General features: G+C 44.4%; 1 protein-coding gene across 4 annotated transcripts in view; it reads left to right on the top strand.

Annotated features, from left to right (window-relative positions):
* Positions 1-9,335: 9,335 nt before the first annotated feature.
* CGN (cingulin) overlaps positions 9,336-16,913 on the top strand; it is a 44,639-nt gene continuing 37,061 nt past the window's right edge. For all 4 annotated transcript variants that reach the window (XM_088460958.1, XM_088460959.1, XM_088460960.1 and 1 more), the window contains exon 1: positions 9,336-9,438. The gene's annotated coding sequence lies outside the window, so the exon portion shown is untranslated. The remainder of the gene's footprint in view (positions 9,439-16,913) is intronic.

Here is a 16,913-nt window from a genome sequence, read left to right as displayed (position 1 = left end):
CGCCGTGTTACAGCCGTTTTAACCACTGACTAAGATGTCTGCCGTGCACAGTTTAATTGTTAAGGATTGATTACACACGACAAAAAACACACACACGGCACAAAACCGTTGTGTGTGAAAAGGACTGACCCACAGGAAAACAAAGGTCATGTTTTTATTTCGGTCAGAAAAAATAACATTCTGTGTGAAACTAGCCTTATGGCTATTTCACACACACTGGTTTGGACAGGCCGGGCGTTTTTTTGACGTGTACTAATTTTAGGGAACTATGGGCCTGATTCAGAGCCGGACGCTCTGACAAGACCACTCGCTCTGAATCAGGGCCGTCCTACCTATTATTGAAGCGTCCTCCTGGCCGCTCGCATAGCTGTGGGTGACCATCCACAGCTTATGCGAGCGGCCAAAAAGATGGTCGCGATGGTCTTGACCATCGCGACCATCGGGCTTGCGACGAGACCCTTGTGGTAGGGTCTCGTCTGCCGCAAACCCGGAGTGCTTTTGGCTCTATCAGAGCCAAAAGCACTCCCACTGACATCACTAGTGATGTCAGTGGGGCCGGACCCAGACGGTAGGCGTTTCCATGGGAAAGCCTCCGTTTGGGCAGCAACGCCCCCGGCACGCCCACCAAAGGGGGCGTGCTGTCACTCACCATCGACAGCACGCCCCCTTTGGTGCGAGACCCATAGTGACGGCTTGGCCGTCGCTATTCGGGTCTCGCTCAGCGCTCGCGAGCGGGTCTGAATCAGGCCCTATGTAAATAGATGGGTCTAGCACGGACGCCGTGTTAGAGACAAGAACATCCACTGACAAGTACGGCTGCCGACCATGGTTTCAGTGTTAAAGATTGGAAAAAAATTCATACACACCGCAAAAACCACCACACACGGCACAAAACCGTCGTGTGTAAAAGGAACATATACACAGGCAAAAACAAACACACCTTTTTTTTGACAGCCGGTCAAAACCGGTGTGTGTGCAATAGCCCATAGGCTCATAAAACCACCTTTAATATCCATTGTTATATAAATACACTATATATTACTTGACCTAAAATATTCTATTGTATTTAAATGATTTGTAATTGGATGACGCTGCCAGGCCAGCCTGCACAGACAATACGAGGTGCTATCAATTATACCAGATCCTTCAATTGATTCTAGCAGAAATAAGTAAGACAGGGTGCTTTGTACACTGAGTAATATCTTAATTACAATGCTGCCTCACTCATCACACTTTACAGGGTTAATAAGCCATCAGCCATATACAAGTAATTACATTTACAGGGCTGTGATACAAGGAATCCCACTGAGAGAGCTGAGATAGGGAGTCACCTACTAATGCTGGCTGCTGTCACCCCCAGCGTGATGGGGCAGCTCGGTGTGATGTCATCTCTCCCTAGACTGGACAAGTGGGTAAGATCCTGGAGCGGCCGGGGACTGTGACTGTACAGCCCACATACCTCTAACTACTGGAAGCCTTGTGCACCTGCTCCCTATAACAGTGAATAGGGAAGGTGGGAGACTGCTATCTATTCCAAACATGACAGCTCACAAGTAGATAGGATGCAATAACATTAAATGATAATTCCCTCCATTTCTTTCTTTTTTTTTTTACACAAACCAGATGTGCGATCATACTGACTATTGACCTGCCGTATTATAGACAAACACAGGGGGGGGGGTCCTGTTGCCCGAAAATCCCCTTTTACCAGCCTGCAGCTAGAATCATGACTATAGAAGAAGTGTATAATGCAATGTTACCAGAGCTGCGGAAAGAACATATAGTATAATTGACGGGGTGAAGTTGCTGCCCATGCTCAGTGGTAGCAGCTCCTGCTATCAAGTCTGTTGTGTGTGGATCTGAGTTCTCAATCAGCGAACTGTACCATAGAGACCAGAGAGCAGTTACCAGCCAGAAGAGACGGGATTCTTACCATGAGGTGGGAGAATGTGTGCCTATAGAGATCAGTTCTGACATCTACTGGTTATTTTATGTATGTTTCTTTTCTAAGAGATGTTTAACCATTTCAGCTCAGACGGGCCGGCCCTACTGGCGCATCTAACGGCTCGTGGCGATATGTTACATACACTTTGTATGATCAGACTATAGCTTCAGTGCTAATTATATCCTCTACATGGACTGGCCACAGTCACTAGTTATCCCACACTCTCATGTAGGACATCAGTACCCAATTATAATGGCTGGTTCATGTACCTGAACATGTAGGAAATATCATTTCTAGTTACAACAATGTGATGTGAATGGTAAGATATTCTCTGTAAAGCGCTGCAGAATATGTGTGCGCTATATAAATAACTGGTAATAATAATAATAATAATAATACCAATATCACATGCAGGTACATGAGAAATATGAGTAATCAGCTTAACGGGGATCATTAGAGAAATGGATAATAAACACTTTCATAATCGCCTGATCTGCGACTAATGCTGAATCTTTCTGCGCAATTCTTTGGATATGCGCAGCCGCCATAAGGCGTCTAAATACAGATTATTACATTACTGACCTCTCTAGTGATCTGCAGAACATTGCTCTGTCCCATCTACCCCCTGACAGCTATATAGTGATATATTCTGCAGATTATTACATTACTGACCTCTCTAGTGATCTGCAGAACATTGCTCTGTCCCATCTACCCCCTGACAGCTATATAGTGATATATTCTGCAGATTATTACATTACTGACCTCTCTAGTGATCTGCAGAACATTGCTCTGTCCCATCTACCCCCTGACAGGTACATAGTGATATATTCTGCAGATTATTACATTACTGACCTCTCTAGTGATCTGCAGAACATTGCTCTGTCCCATCTACCCCCTGACAGCTATATAGTGATATATTCTGCAGATTATTACATTACTGACCTCTCTAGTGATCTGCAGAACATTGCTCTGTCCCATCTACCCCCTGACAGCTACATAGTGATATATTCTGCAGATTATTACATTACTGACCTCTCTAGTGATCTGCAGAACATTGCTCTGTCCCATCTACCCCCTGACAGGTACATAGTGATATATTCTGCAGATTATTACATTACTGACCTCACTAGTGATCTGCAGAACATTGCTCTGTCCCATCTACCCCCTGACAGGTACATAGTGATCTATACTGCAGATTATTACATTACTGACCTCTCTAGTGATCTGCAGAACATTGCTCTGTCCCATCTACCCCCTGACAGGTACATAGTGATATATTCTGCAGATTATTACATTACTGATCTCTCTAGTGATCTGCAGAACATTGCTCTGTCCCATCTACCCCCTGACAGGTACATAGTGATATATTCTGCAGATTATTACATTACTGATCTCTCTAGTGATCTGCAGAACATTGCTCTGTCCCATCTACCCCCTGACAGGTACATAGTGATATATACTGCAGATTATTACATTACTGACCTCTCTAGTGATCTGCAGAACATTGCTCTGTCCTATATACCCCCTGACAGGTACATAGTGATATATTCTGCAGATCATTACATTACTGACCTCTCTATTGATCTGCAGAACATTGCTATGTCCTATATACCCCCTGACAGGTACACAGTGATATATTCTGCATATTATTACATTACTGACCTCTCTAGTGATCTGCAGAACATTGCTCTGTCCCATCTACCCCCTGACAGGTACATAGTGATATATACTGCAGATTATTACATTAGTGATCTGCAGATCATTGCTCTGTCCCATCTACCCCCTGACAGGTACACAGTGATATATACTGCAGATTATTACATTACTGACCGCTCTAGTGATCTGCAGATCATTGCTCTGTCCCATCTACCCCCTGACAGGTACATAGTGATATATTCTGCAGATTATTACATTACTGACCTCTCTAGTGATCTGCAGAATATTGCTCTGTCCCATCTACCCCCTGACAGGTACATAGTGATATATACTGCAGATTATTACATTACTGATCTCTCTAGTGATCTGCAGAATATTGCTCTGTCCCATCTACCCCCTGACAGGTACATAGTGATATATTCTGCAGATTATTACATTACAGACCTCTCTAGTGATCTGCAGAACATTGCTCTGTCCCATCTACCCCCTGACAGCTACATAGTGATATATACTGCAGATTATTACATTACTGACCTCTCTAGTGATCTGCAGAACATTGCTCTGTCCCATCTACCCCCTGACAGGTACATAGTGATATATACTGCAGATTATTACATTACTGACCTCTCTAGTGATCTGCAGAACATTGCTCTGTCCCATCTACCCCCTGACAGGTACATAGTGATATATACTGCAGATTATTACATTACTGACCTCTCTAGTGATCTGCAGATCATTGCTCTGTCCCATCTACCCCCTGACAGGTACATAGTGATATATTCTGCAGATTATTACAGTACTGACCTCTCTAGTGATCTGCAGAACATTGCTCTGTCCCATCTACCCCCTGACAGGTACATAGTGATATATACTGCAGATTATTACAGTACTGACGTCTCTAGTGATCTGCAGAACATTGCTCTGTCCCATCTACCCCCTGACAGGTACATAGTGATATATACTGCAGATTATTACAGTACTGACCTCTCTAGTGATCTGCAGAACATTGCTCTGTCCCATCTACCCCCTGACAGGTACATAGTGATATATACTGCAGATTATTACATTACTGATCTCTCTAGTGATCTGCAGAACATTGCTCTGTCCCATCTACCCCCTGACAGCTGCATAGTGATATATTCTGCAGATTATTACATTACTGACCTCACTAGTGATCTGCAGAACATTGCTCTGTCCCATCTACCCCCTGACAGGTGCATAGTGATATATACTGCAGATTATTACATTACTGATCTCTCTAGTGATCTGCAGAACATTGCTCTGTCCCATCTACCCCCTGACAGGTACATAGTGATATATTCTGCAGATTATTACATTACTGACCTCTCTAGTGATCTGCAGAACATTGCTCTGTCCCATCTACCCCCTGACAGGTACATAGTGATATATACTGCAGATTATTACATTACTGACCTCTCTAGTGATCTGCAGAACATTGCTCTGTCCCATATACCCCCTGACAGGTACATAGTGATATATTCTGCAGATTATTACATTACTGACCTCTCTAGTGATCTGCAGAATATTACTCTGTCCCAATCTGCAGAACATTGCTCTGTCCCATCTACCCCATGACAGGTACATAGTGATATATTCTGCAGATTATTACATTACTGACCTCTCTAGATATCTGCAGAACATTGCTCTGTCCCATCTACCCCCCGACAGGTACATAGTGTTATATCATGCAGATTATTACATTACTGACCTCTCTAGTGATCTGCAGAACATTGCTCTGTCCCATCTACCCCCTGACAGGTACATAGTGATATATACTGCAGATTATTACTTTACTGACCTCTCTAGTGATCTGCAGAACATTGCTCTGTCCCATCTACCCCATGACAGGTACATAGTGATATATTCTGCAGATTATTACATTACTGACCTCTCTAGAGATCTGCAGAACATTGCTCTGTCCCATCTACCCCCTGACAGGTACATAGTGATATATACTGCAGATTATTACATTACTGACCTCTCTAGTGATCTGCAGAACATTGCTCTGTCCCATCTACCCCATGACAGGTACATAGTGATATATTCTGCAGATTATTACATTACTGACCTCTCTAGAGATCTGCAGAACATTGCTCTGTCCCATCTACCCCCCGACAGGTACATAGTGTTATATCATGCAGATTATTACATTACTGACCTCTCTAGAGATCTGCAGAACATTGCTCTGTCCCATCTACCCCCTGACAGGTACATAGTGATATATTCTGCAGATTATTACATTACTGATCTCTCTAGTGATCTGCAGAACATTGCTCTGTCCCATCTACCCCCCGAGAGGTCATAGTGATATATTCTACAGATTATTACATTACTGACCTCTCTAGTGATCTGCAGAACATTGCTCTGTCCCATCTACCCCCTGACAGGTACATAGTGATATATTCTGCAGATTATTACATTACTGATCTCTCTAGTGATCTGCAGAACATTGCTCTGTCCCATCTACCCCCCGACAAGTACATAGTGATATATTCTGCAAATTATTACATTACTGACCTCTCTAGTGATCTGCAGAACATTGCTCTGTCCCATCTACCCCCTGACAGGTACATAGTGATATATTCTGCAGATTATTACATTACTGATCTCTCTAGTGATCTGCAGAACATTGCTCTGTCCCATCTACCCCCCGACAGGTACATAGTGATATATTCTGCAGATTATTACATTACTGACCTCTCTAGTGATCTGCAGAACATTGCTCTGTCCCATCTACCCCCTGACAGGTACATAGTGATATATTCTGCAGATTATTATATTACTGATCTCTCTAGTGATCTGCAGAACATTGCTCTGTCCCATCTACCCCCACGGCCTAACGCAGACATTAACGTGGCAAAGGGCCTAATGCCCGTTAAAAAAAAAGATAATACCCTGGTGGTGGAGTGACTATAGGAAAGGTAGCGACACTACACTGGGGCTTATCTAACTTAGCCAACTTTAGCAGGCACAGAGGGGAACACCCTGCGCAAGACCATCCCCGCAGGGATCAGCGATGCTCCTCAACATCGCAGAATCCTCTCTAGGCATTCGCTTGACTCTCGCCAGGCTGCACCATGACAGCGAGGGGACATCAGATTTTTGCTCAACAGCCTCCTTTGGCGAAAACACTCAGGTGTATATCTTCTGACCCGATCCGGCATCTTCCTCCTTCCTTCCAGCTCCTTTTCTCTCCTTCCATCTTCTGGCATCTTCTATCTCCCTCCCGCTGGGTCTTCTCTCCTCTGTGGCATCTCTTCTTCTCTGCGATCTTCAGGACCTCTTCTGTGCTACCGCGCCGCTGGCAAACCTTCCGTGAGCCACTCGCGAAGGCTAATAAAAGCTGGAGTGAGGGGCCGGAGCCATAAAGCGTCGAGCTGTGATTGGCTCACCGCGGCGGCCCCCAATTGGTGGAGCCTGAATCCTTTCTCTGGGAACCCTGCTACGACTGACATCTCTAGAGATCTGCAGGACATTGCTCTGTCCCATCTACCCAGACTTGCCTTCTTCAGGGAGATTGTGAAAGCAACACCTATGAGCGAGGTGGTAAAGTGGGCGTATACTGTTATATCCGAGAGGCGTGTCAAAAAATGGACTTACTTCCAAATGTAAATGAGCCCCAAAACAGTTAGTAAGAGCTACTTGTATTTTTTTTTACAAGTGGTTCCACATAAGTGGTCACGAGAAACCTTATATGAAAATGCACGTAGCCATAGGGATTATTGTGCCTTATAACCAATGCAAGGAAATGGCGCTGATGATCCCATTTGAATGTGTATCTATATTTCCAAGTATATAACAGCTACATAATGGGGGTAAGGTGCAATCAGGGAGATTGCTCAACTCTTCAGGGAGTCAGGGAGGGAATCGGTATTTAATGCCAACGGATCAAATACCGACAGCGGAACCCCGACGGACCGAATTCCCCACTGGGGCTGGATTACTTCTATGTCAGGGAGTCTCCCTGACAATCCGGGAGAGTTGGCAAGTATACATCTACCGCCTGACAGATACATAGTGATATATTCTGCAGAGTATTACATGACTGACCTCTCTATAGACACATGCAGAACATTGCACTGTTCCATCTACCCCCAGACAGATACATAAATACTGATATAGGCAGACATGGGGTTCTCTGTGTAAATAATCCATTCCTTGTAATACATAACCATGATTATATGATTGTTGAGCATATAGTTCTGCATTAAGTAACATACAATGCTATATTGTTCCTACACAGTATGTGGATTTTGTCTCTTTGGAATGAATTTATTGCTGCGATAATACGTGGTGCACTGTGCCCTTTCCCGCTGACACACCCTATGTGATATTAGTATGGACTGTGCATCTCGCGCCTGTCTCTGTGTAATGTATATACTCTCCCAGTAAATCTGCATTATCAGTAAATCGTACATGCGATATAGTTTTGCTTTACGTCACTGATATAAGCGATGGAGCGCCATCCCACCGACAATCCCTACTATCTGTCAGCCGTGAGGAAAGCATTGCCCGGTAACCTGCCATAGCTACGCATGCCCTGGTAAAACATGACACCGCCTGAAATGTTAGGGACTTATTTATTATTACCCCTTTGATGGCACTTAAATTCTTTACTTGTATCATTGCAACAATAGATCTCTTAGTGACGCAATGGTTTGTTAAAAAATTATCAGAGGCGGCTGAGCGATACTGAGCGGGAAGAGTTAGCTCCGCCATGACGATAATTTTAAGTAAGTGTAAAACTAGATTCAGTTTCTAATAAACTTTTCTATTTTGTTTACAGTTATTAAAATGAATCTGCTCCGTTGCCACCGACCGACAAAATTATTATTATTCTTTATTTATATGGCGCCATAAAGGTTCCGCAGCGCCTTACACAGTACATAAATGAGCACACAACAAAAACAGTTAGTAGTAATACAAAACAATGCAGGACAAGGGCATGGCTTATACACATAGCCAAAAGAATGGATGCTGAGGAGCGCACGGCAGAGGAGGCCATTTTGTGGGGTAAGGTAACATTTGTGGAACCGCAGACCACCCAGGCAATGGATGCTGAGGAGCGCACGGCAGTGGTGGCCATTTGGTGGGGTAAGGTAACATTTGTGGAACCGCAGACCACCCAGGCAATGGATGCTGAGGAGCGCACGGCAGTGGTGGCCATTTTGTGGGGTGAGGTAACATTTGTGGAACCGCAGACCACCCAGGCAATGGATGCTGAGGAGCGCACGGCAGTGGTGGCCATTTTGTGGGGTGAGGTAACATTTGTGGAACCGCAGACCACCCAGGCAATGGATGCAGGGCATGAGGTGCTGCTTAATAGACAGCTAAACTGACTGACTTCATTCTTCCTGTCAGCAAATGACTAACAGCTGGCACCACAAGCATTCTGCATTGCTGCATGTGCTAAGCAATAACATGGCTGCTAGATGATCCCACCTGTACAGTATATAGGACATATATATCTGTCAGTGATAACATATAGGGGACTTTGTATATTAGCCATGTACACACAGCACAGGTGTCACCAGCCCTGGTTGCTTAACAACCAAAAACATGGCTGCGGCTCGTCAGCTGTCACGTGACAGAAACCAGCTCCACTCCAGGTTGTGCCTGAGCTCACCTTCTGCCCCCGCCCCCTCTTGCTATAAGCCAGTAAGACGCAGGGGAGGCTGAGCGGTATGCGGGATGAGGGCGTGTGATTGGTGAAGGTGCGGCTAGGGGGCGGGGTAGCAGGGAGGGGCAGTATGCGGCTGGAGGTGCAGTCTAGTGTCAGGCTTGCCACTGGAGAGGAGACGGACTGAGTTCCGGAGGTGAGAGCCGGGAAGGGGCTACGGAGGGTGGACGCCTTCTCCGGGCAGTGAGCGATCATTATATGTGCCTTATTATGTATTATATTTATTCCATCCATTTCATCTATCACTAGGGGGGTTGTTATATATACATTCCCTATATTATTACATACGCTCCCTGTATTACACCTGTCACTGGGGGTTATTATATATACATTCCCTATATTATTACATACACTCCCTGTATCACACCTGTCACAGGGGGTTATATATACATTCCCTATATTATTACATACATTCCCTGTATTACTCCTGTCACTGGAGGTTATTATATATACATTCCCTATATTATTACATACGCTCCCTGTATTACACCTGTCACTGGGGGTTATTATATATACATTCCCTATATTATTACATACACTCCCTGTATCACACCTGTCACAGGGGGTTATATATACATTCCCTATATTATTACATACATTCCCTGTATTACTCCTGTCACTGGGGGTTATTATATATACATTCCCTATATTATTACTTACACTCCCAGTATTACACCTGTCACTGGGGGTTATTATATATACATTCCCTATATTATTACATACATTCCCTGTATCACACCTGACACTGGGGGTTATTATATATGCATTCCCTGTATTACACCTGTCACTGGGGGTTATTATATATACATTCCCTGTATCACACCTGACACTGGGGGTTCTTATACTGTATATATATATTCCCTATATTATCACATACTCTCCCTGTATTACACCTGTCACTGGGGGTTATTATATCTACATTCCCTATATTATTACATACATTCCCTGTATCACATCTGACTCTGGAGGTTATTATATATACATTCCCTATATTATTACATACATTCGCTGTATTACACCTGTCACTGGGGGTTATTATATATACATTCCCTATATTATTACATACATTCCCTGTATCACACCTGACACTGGGGGTTCTTGTATATACATTCCCTATATTATTACATACACTCCCTGTATTACACCTGTCACTAAGGGGTTTTTATATATACATTCCCTGTATCACACCTGACACTGGGGGTTCTTATACTGTATATATATTCCCTATATTATCACATGCTCTCCCTGTATTACACCTGTCACTGGGGGTTATATATACATTCCCTATATTATTACATATACTCCCTCTATTACACCTGTCACTGGGGGTTATTAAATATACATTCTCTATATTATTCGATACACTCCCTGTATTACACCGGTAACTGGGGGTTATTATATATACATTCTCAATATTATTACATACACTACCTATATTACTCCTGTCACTAAGGGTTTTTTATATATACATTCCCTGTATTATTACATACATTCTCAGTATCACATCTGACACTGGGGGTTCTTATATATACATTCCTTATATTATTACATACTCTCCCTGTATTACACCTGTAATTGGGGGTTATTATATATACATTCTCTATATTATTACATACACTCCTTGTATTACACCTGTCACTTAGTATTATTATACACATGCTGTATTACACCTGTCACTTAGTATTATTATACACATGCTGTATTACACCTGTCACTTAGTATTATTATACACATGCTCTATTACACCTATCACTGAGTATTATTATACACATGCTCTCTATTACACCTGTCACTTAGTATTATTATACACATGCTCTCTATTACACCTGTCACTTAGTATTATAACACCGCTTTTACACAAAAATTCCGGGTCTGACCCGGAGGTTGGAACAGGGTTCCTATCCGGATCAGACCCAGGATTTTCCCGAGCTGGTGCCGTTCGTACCGGAGCCAGGTATGCATAGACCCGGCTTTTCCGGCGTGGAAGTGGACGCTTGGAGATTACGTCATCTCCAAGCGCCACTGAGGCCGGCCAATCGGCAGGCATGCAGCACGATCCATGTCACTGTGACTCGGATTGCGCCGTTTACAATGCAGGGTTTCACGGGATATTCCCATGTTAAACTCTGCTAGTTACCTGGGTTGGATTGCCGGGTCACTGGACCTGGCGATCCAACCCACACCCTTTTTACACCAAGGAGTTACCCCTGCAATAACCCCGGTTTTAGCTCTGGTGTAATACAGTCTCTCTATTACACCTGTCACTTAGTATCATTATACACATGCTCTCTATTACACCTGTCACTTACTATTATTATATACACGCTCTCTATTACACCCGTCGCTGATTATTATTATATACATTCTCTTACACCCGTCACTGAGTATTATTATATACATTCTCCATTACACCTGTCGCTTAGTATTATTATATCCATGCTCTCTATTACACCTGTCACTGGGTATTATTATATACATTCTCTATTACACCCGACACTGAGTATTATTATATACATTCTCCATTTCACCTGTCGCTTAGTATTATTATACACATGCTCTCTATTACACCTGTCACTTAGTATTATTATATACATTCTCTATTACACCTGTCACTGAGAATTATTATATACATTCTCGTTATACCTGTTGCTTAGTAGTATTATATACATGCTCTCTATTACACCTGTCACTTAGTATTATTATATGCATTCTCTTTATAACACCTGTTAAATAGTATTATTATATGCATGCTCTCTATTACACCCGTCACTGAGTATTATTATATACATTCTCCATTACACCTGTTGCTTAGTATTATTATAGACATGCTCTCTATTACACCTGTCACTGGGTATTATTATATACATGCTCTCTATTACACCTGTCACTTAGTATTATTATATACATGCTCTCTATTACACCTGTCACTTAGTATTATTATACACATTCTCTCTATTACACCTGTCACTTAGTATTATTATATAGATGCTCTCTATTACACCTGTCACTTAGTATTATATACATGCTCTCTATTACACCTGTCACTTAGTATTATTATACACATGCTCTCTATTATACCTGTCACTTAGTAGTATTATATACATGCTCTCTATTACCTGTCACTTAATATTATTATACACATGCTCTCTATTATACCTGTCACTGAGTATTATTATACGCATGCTCTCTATTATACCTGTCACTGAGTATTATTATACACATGCTCTCTATTATATCTGTCACTGAGTATTATTATACGCATGCTCTCTATTACACCTGTCACTTAGTATTATATGCATGCTCTCTATTACACCTGTCACTTAGTATTATTATACACATGCTCTCTATTACACCTGTCACTTAGTATTATTATACACATGCTCTCTATTACACCTGTCACTTAGTATTATTATACACATGCTCTCTATTACACCTGTCACTTAGTATTATTATACACATGCTCTCTATTACACCCGTCACTTAGTATTATTATAGACATGTTCTCTATTACACCCGTCACTTAGTATTATTATACACATGCTCTCTATTACACCCGTCACTTAGTATTATTATACACATGCTCTCTATTATATCTGTCACTGAGTATTATTATACGCATGCTCTCTATTACACCTGTCACTTAGTATTATATGCATGCTCTCTATTACACCTGTCACTTAGTATTATTATACACATGCTCTCTATTACACCTGTCACTTAGTATTATTATACACATGCTCTCTATTACACCTGTCACTTAGTATTATTATACACATGCTCTCTATTACACCCGTCACTTAGTATTATTATAGACATGCTCTCTATTACACCCGTCACTTAGTATTATTATAGACATGTTCTCTATTACACCCGTCACTTAGTATTATTATACACATGCTCTCTATTACACCCGTCACTTAGTATTATTATACACATGCTCTCTATTACACCTGTCACTTAGTATTATTATACACATGCTCTCTATTACACCTGTCACTTAGTATTATTATACACATGCTCTCTATTACACCTGTCACTTAGTATTATTATACACATGCTCTCTATTACACCTGTCACTTAGTATTATTATATACATTCTCTCTATTACACCTGTCACTTAGTATTATTATACACACGCCCTCTATTACACCTGTCACTTACTATTATTATATACACGTTCTCCATTACACCTGTCGCTTAGTATTATTATATCCATGCTCTCTATTACACCTGTCACTGGGTATTATTATATACATTCTCTATTACACCCGACACTGGGTATTATTATATACATTCTCCATTTCACCTGTCGCTTAGTATTATTATACACATGCTCTCTATTACACCTGTCACTTAGTATTATTATATACATTCTCTATTACACCTGTCACTGAGAATTATTATATACATTCTCGTTATACCTGTTGCTTAGTAGTATTATATACATGCTCTCTATTACACCTGTCACTTAGTATTATTATATGCATTCTCTTTATAACACCTGTTAAATAGTATTATTATATGCATGCTCTCTATTACACCCGTCACTTAGTATTATTATACACATGCTCTCTATTACACCCGTCACTTAGTATTATTATACACATGCTCTCTATTACACCTGTTGCTTAGTATTATTATATACATTCTCTATTACACCTGTCGCTTAGTATTATTATATACATTCTCTCTATTACACCTGTCACTTAGTATTATTATACACATGCTCTCTATTACACCTGTCACTTAGTATTATTATATACATTCTCTCTATTACACCTGTCACTTAGTATTATTATACACATGCTCTCTATTACACCCGTCACTTAGTATTATTATACACATGCTCTCTATTACACCTGTCACTTAGTATTATTATACACATGCTCTCTATTGTGAACACTCCGCTCTTGAAGTTGATGAATTGGAAGCAGGAGACAGGTAGTGTAATGCCGGGTACACACTAGACGATTTGTCTTCAAATCAAGGGGATCGGACAACGTATTCGGCACATCCAGCAGTGTGTACCTGCTATGCCGCTGACTATGCGTGCTCCCGTGCGTCACCAGTGACATCGCCCGTTGGACCTGCACGCCAAATATTGATGTCTGGATGACTGGGTCAGAGCATCTCCAAAATGGCATTGGTTCATTGGTATTTAATTCACCGGCGTACGGATATGTGTCTCCATTGCCTGCCAGTTATTATATGTGTCTACATTTACATAGGCTGGGCCACCGTCCTTGTGAGAAGGGGACAGCACTATATGCTGTGTGAACGTGTTAGTGCATGCACAGGTGGGATACATTATACAGGCAGAAAGTGTTGGAGGCCGCAGTGCGTTTGTGCGCATCAGTGAGGAGCGTAGACTGGACATACATTGTCACTTATAGTTTCCTATATGGCAGGATTGTTCAGAGGACCCTCCCAGAGTCCCGCCTGATCTGGCAGCAGCAGGGACGGGGTAATTGTAGCTCTGATCAGGAGCTTCCTATTCTGTCTGTTCCAACAGTGACACTAATTGCTGTGCAGTGAAACTTGCCCATCCCAGGTCAGTCCGTTCCCTGGCTGCTCGTGTCATCCACACCTGGGAACCAGGCCCCGGGACTCAGGTGGTTAATGCTTCCACGGGAACATAACCCCTTCACTGCCATATGTGTATATATAATCTATATCTAATAATATATACATCTATATCCGCCCAGCATTCCCCTGCACACAGTCACTGTGTGTTACTCTGCTGCCTGTCTCCTCTGCTCGGTGTGTGATATGGGTTTGGGCTGGTGTGTGATTAACATGCTGTAATTATTTCCTAATGTAGACACTGCAGGCCTGTTCAGTGGTGGGATTTAGGGGTCTATTTACTAAGCCTTGGATGGAGATAAAGTTCCAACAGATCAGCTCCTAACTGCCATGTCACAGGCTGTGTTTGAAAAATGACAGGAGCTGATTGGTTGGGACTTTATCTCCATTCACTTTATCTCCATCCAAGGCTTAGTACATAGACCCCACCGTGCCCCAATGTCTGCTGGGGTTTATAGGGTGGATACAGTGAGGCTGTATGGGAAAATCTTATCTCTTCTCTACTTGTCCGATCTCACCCGATTCCCTCTCCTGTTTTACTGATGTCTCATCTTCTCCACTCAATGTATAAACTGTAGAATCTCTATTCTCCTTAGGCACGCCAGTGGCTGTCCATCATCCCTCCCTCCCGCGCCAGTGGCTGTCCATCATCCCTCCCTCCCGCGCCAGTGGCTGTCCATCATCCCTCCCTCCCGCGCCAGTGGCTGTCCATCATCCCTCCCTCCCTCCCGCGCCAGTGGCTGTCCATCATCCCTCCCTCCCTCCCGCGCCAGTGGCTGTCCATCATCCCTCCCTCCCGCGCCAGTGGCTGTCCATCATCCCTCCCTCCCGCGCCAGTGGCTGTCCATCATCCCTCCCTCCCTCCCGCGCCAGTGGCTGTCCATCATCCCTCCCTCCCTCCCGCGCCAGTGGCTGTCCATCATCCCTCCCTCCCTCCCGCGCCAGTGGCTGTCCATCATCCCTCCCTCCCTCCCGCGCCAGTGGCTGTCCATCATCCCTCCCTCCCTCCCGCGCCAGTGGCTGTCCATCATCCCTCCCTCCCTCCCGCGCCAGTGGCTGTCCATCATCCCTCCCTCCCGCGCCAGTGGCTGTCCATCATCCCTCCCTCCCGCGCCAGTGGCTGTCCATCATCCCTCCCTCCCGCGCCAGTGGCTGTCCATCATCCCTCCCTCCCGCGCCAGTGGCTGTCCATCATCCCTCCCTCCCGCGCCAGTGGCTGTCCATCATCCCTCCCTCCCGCGCCAGTGGCTGTCCATCATCCCTCCCTCCCGCGCCAGTGGCTGTCCATCATCCCTCCCTCCCGCGCCAGTGGCTGTCCATCATCCCTCCCTCCCGCGCCAGTGGCTGTCCATCATCCCTCCCTCCCGCGCCAGTGGCTGTCCATCATCCCTCCCTCCCGCGCCAGTGGCTGTCCATCATCCCTCCCTCCCGCGCCAGTGGCTGTCCATCATCCCTCCCTCCCGCGCCAGTGGCTGTCCATCATCCCTCCCTCCCGCGCCAGTGGCTGTCCATCATCCCTCCCTCCCGCGCCAGTGGCTGTCCATCATCCCTCCCTCCCGCGCCAGTGGCTGTCCATCATCCCTCCCTCCCGCGCCAGTGGCTGTCCATCATCCCTCCCTCCCGCGCCAGTGGCTGTCCATCATCCCTCCCTCCCGCGCCAGTGGCTGTCCATCATCCCTCCCTCCCGCGCCAGTGGCTGTCCATCATCCCTCCCTCCCGCGCCAGTGGCTGTCCATCATCCCCTCCCTCCCGCGCCAGTGGCTGTCCATCATCCCCTCCCTCCCGCGCCAGTGGCTGTCCATCATCCCCTCCCTCCCGCGCCAGTGGCTGTCCATCATCCCCTCCCTCCCGCGCCAGTGGCTGTCCATCATCCCCTCCCTCCCGCGCCAGTGGCTGTCCATCATCCCCTCCCTCCCGCGCCAGTGGCTGTCCATCATCCCCTCCCTCCCGCGCCAGTGGCTGTCCATCATCCCCTCCCTCCCGCGCCAGTGGCTGTCCATCATCCCCTCCCTCCCGCGCCAGTGGCTG

This window comes from Taudactylus pleione, unplaced genomic scaffold (assembly GCF_031769625.1).
Source record: "Taudactylus pleione unplaced genomic scaffold, aTauple2 ptg000997l, whole genome shotgun sequence".
NCBI classification, from domain to species: Eukaryota; Metazoa; Chordata; class Amphibia; order Anura; family Myobatrachidae; genus Taudactylus; species Taudactylus pleione.
Note: the sequence above shows the minus strand (reverse complement) of the source record. Positions and strands in the feature narration are given on the sequence as shown.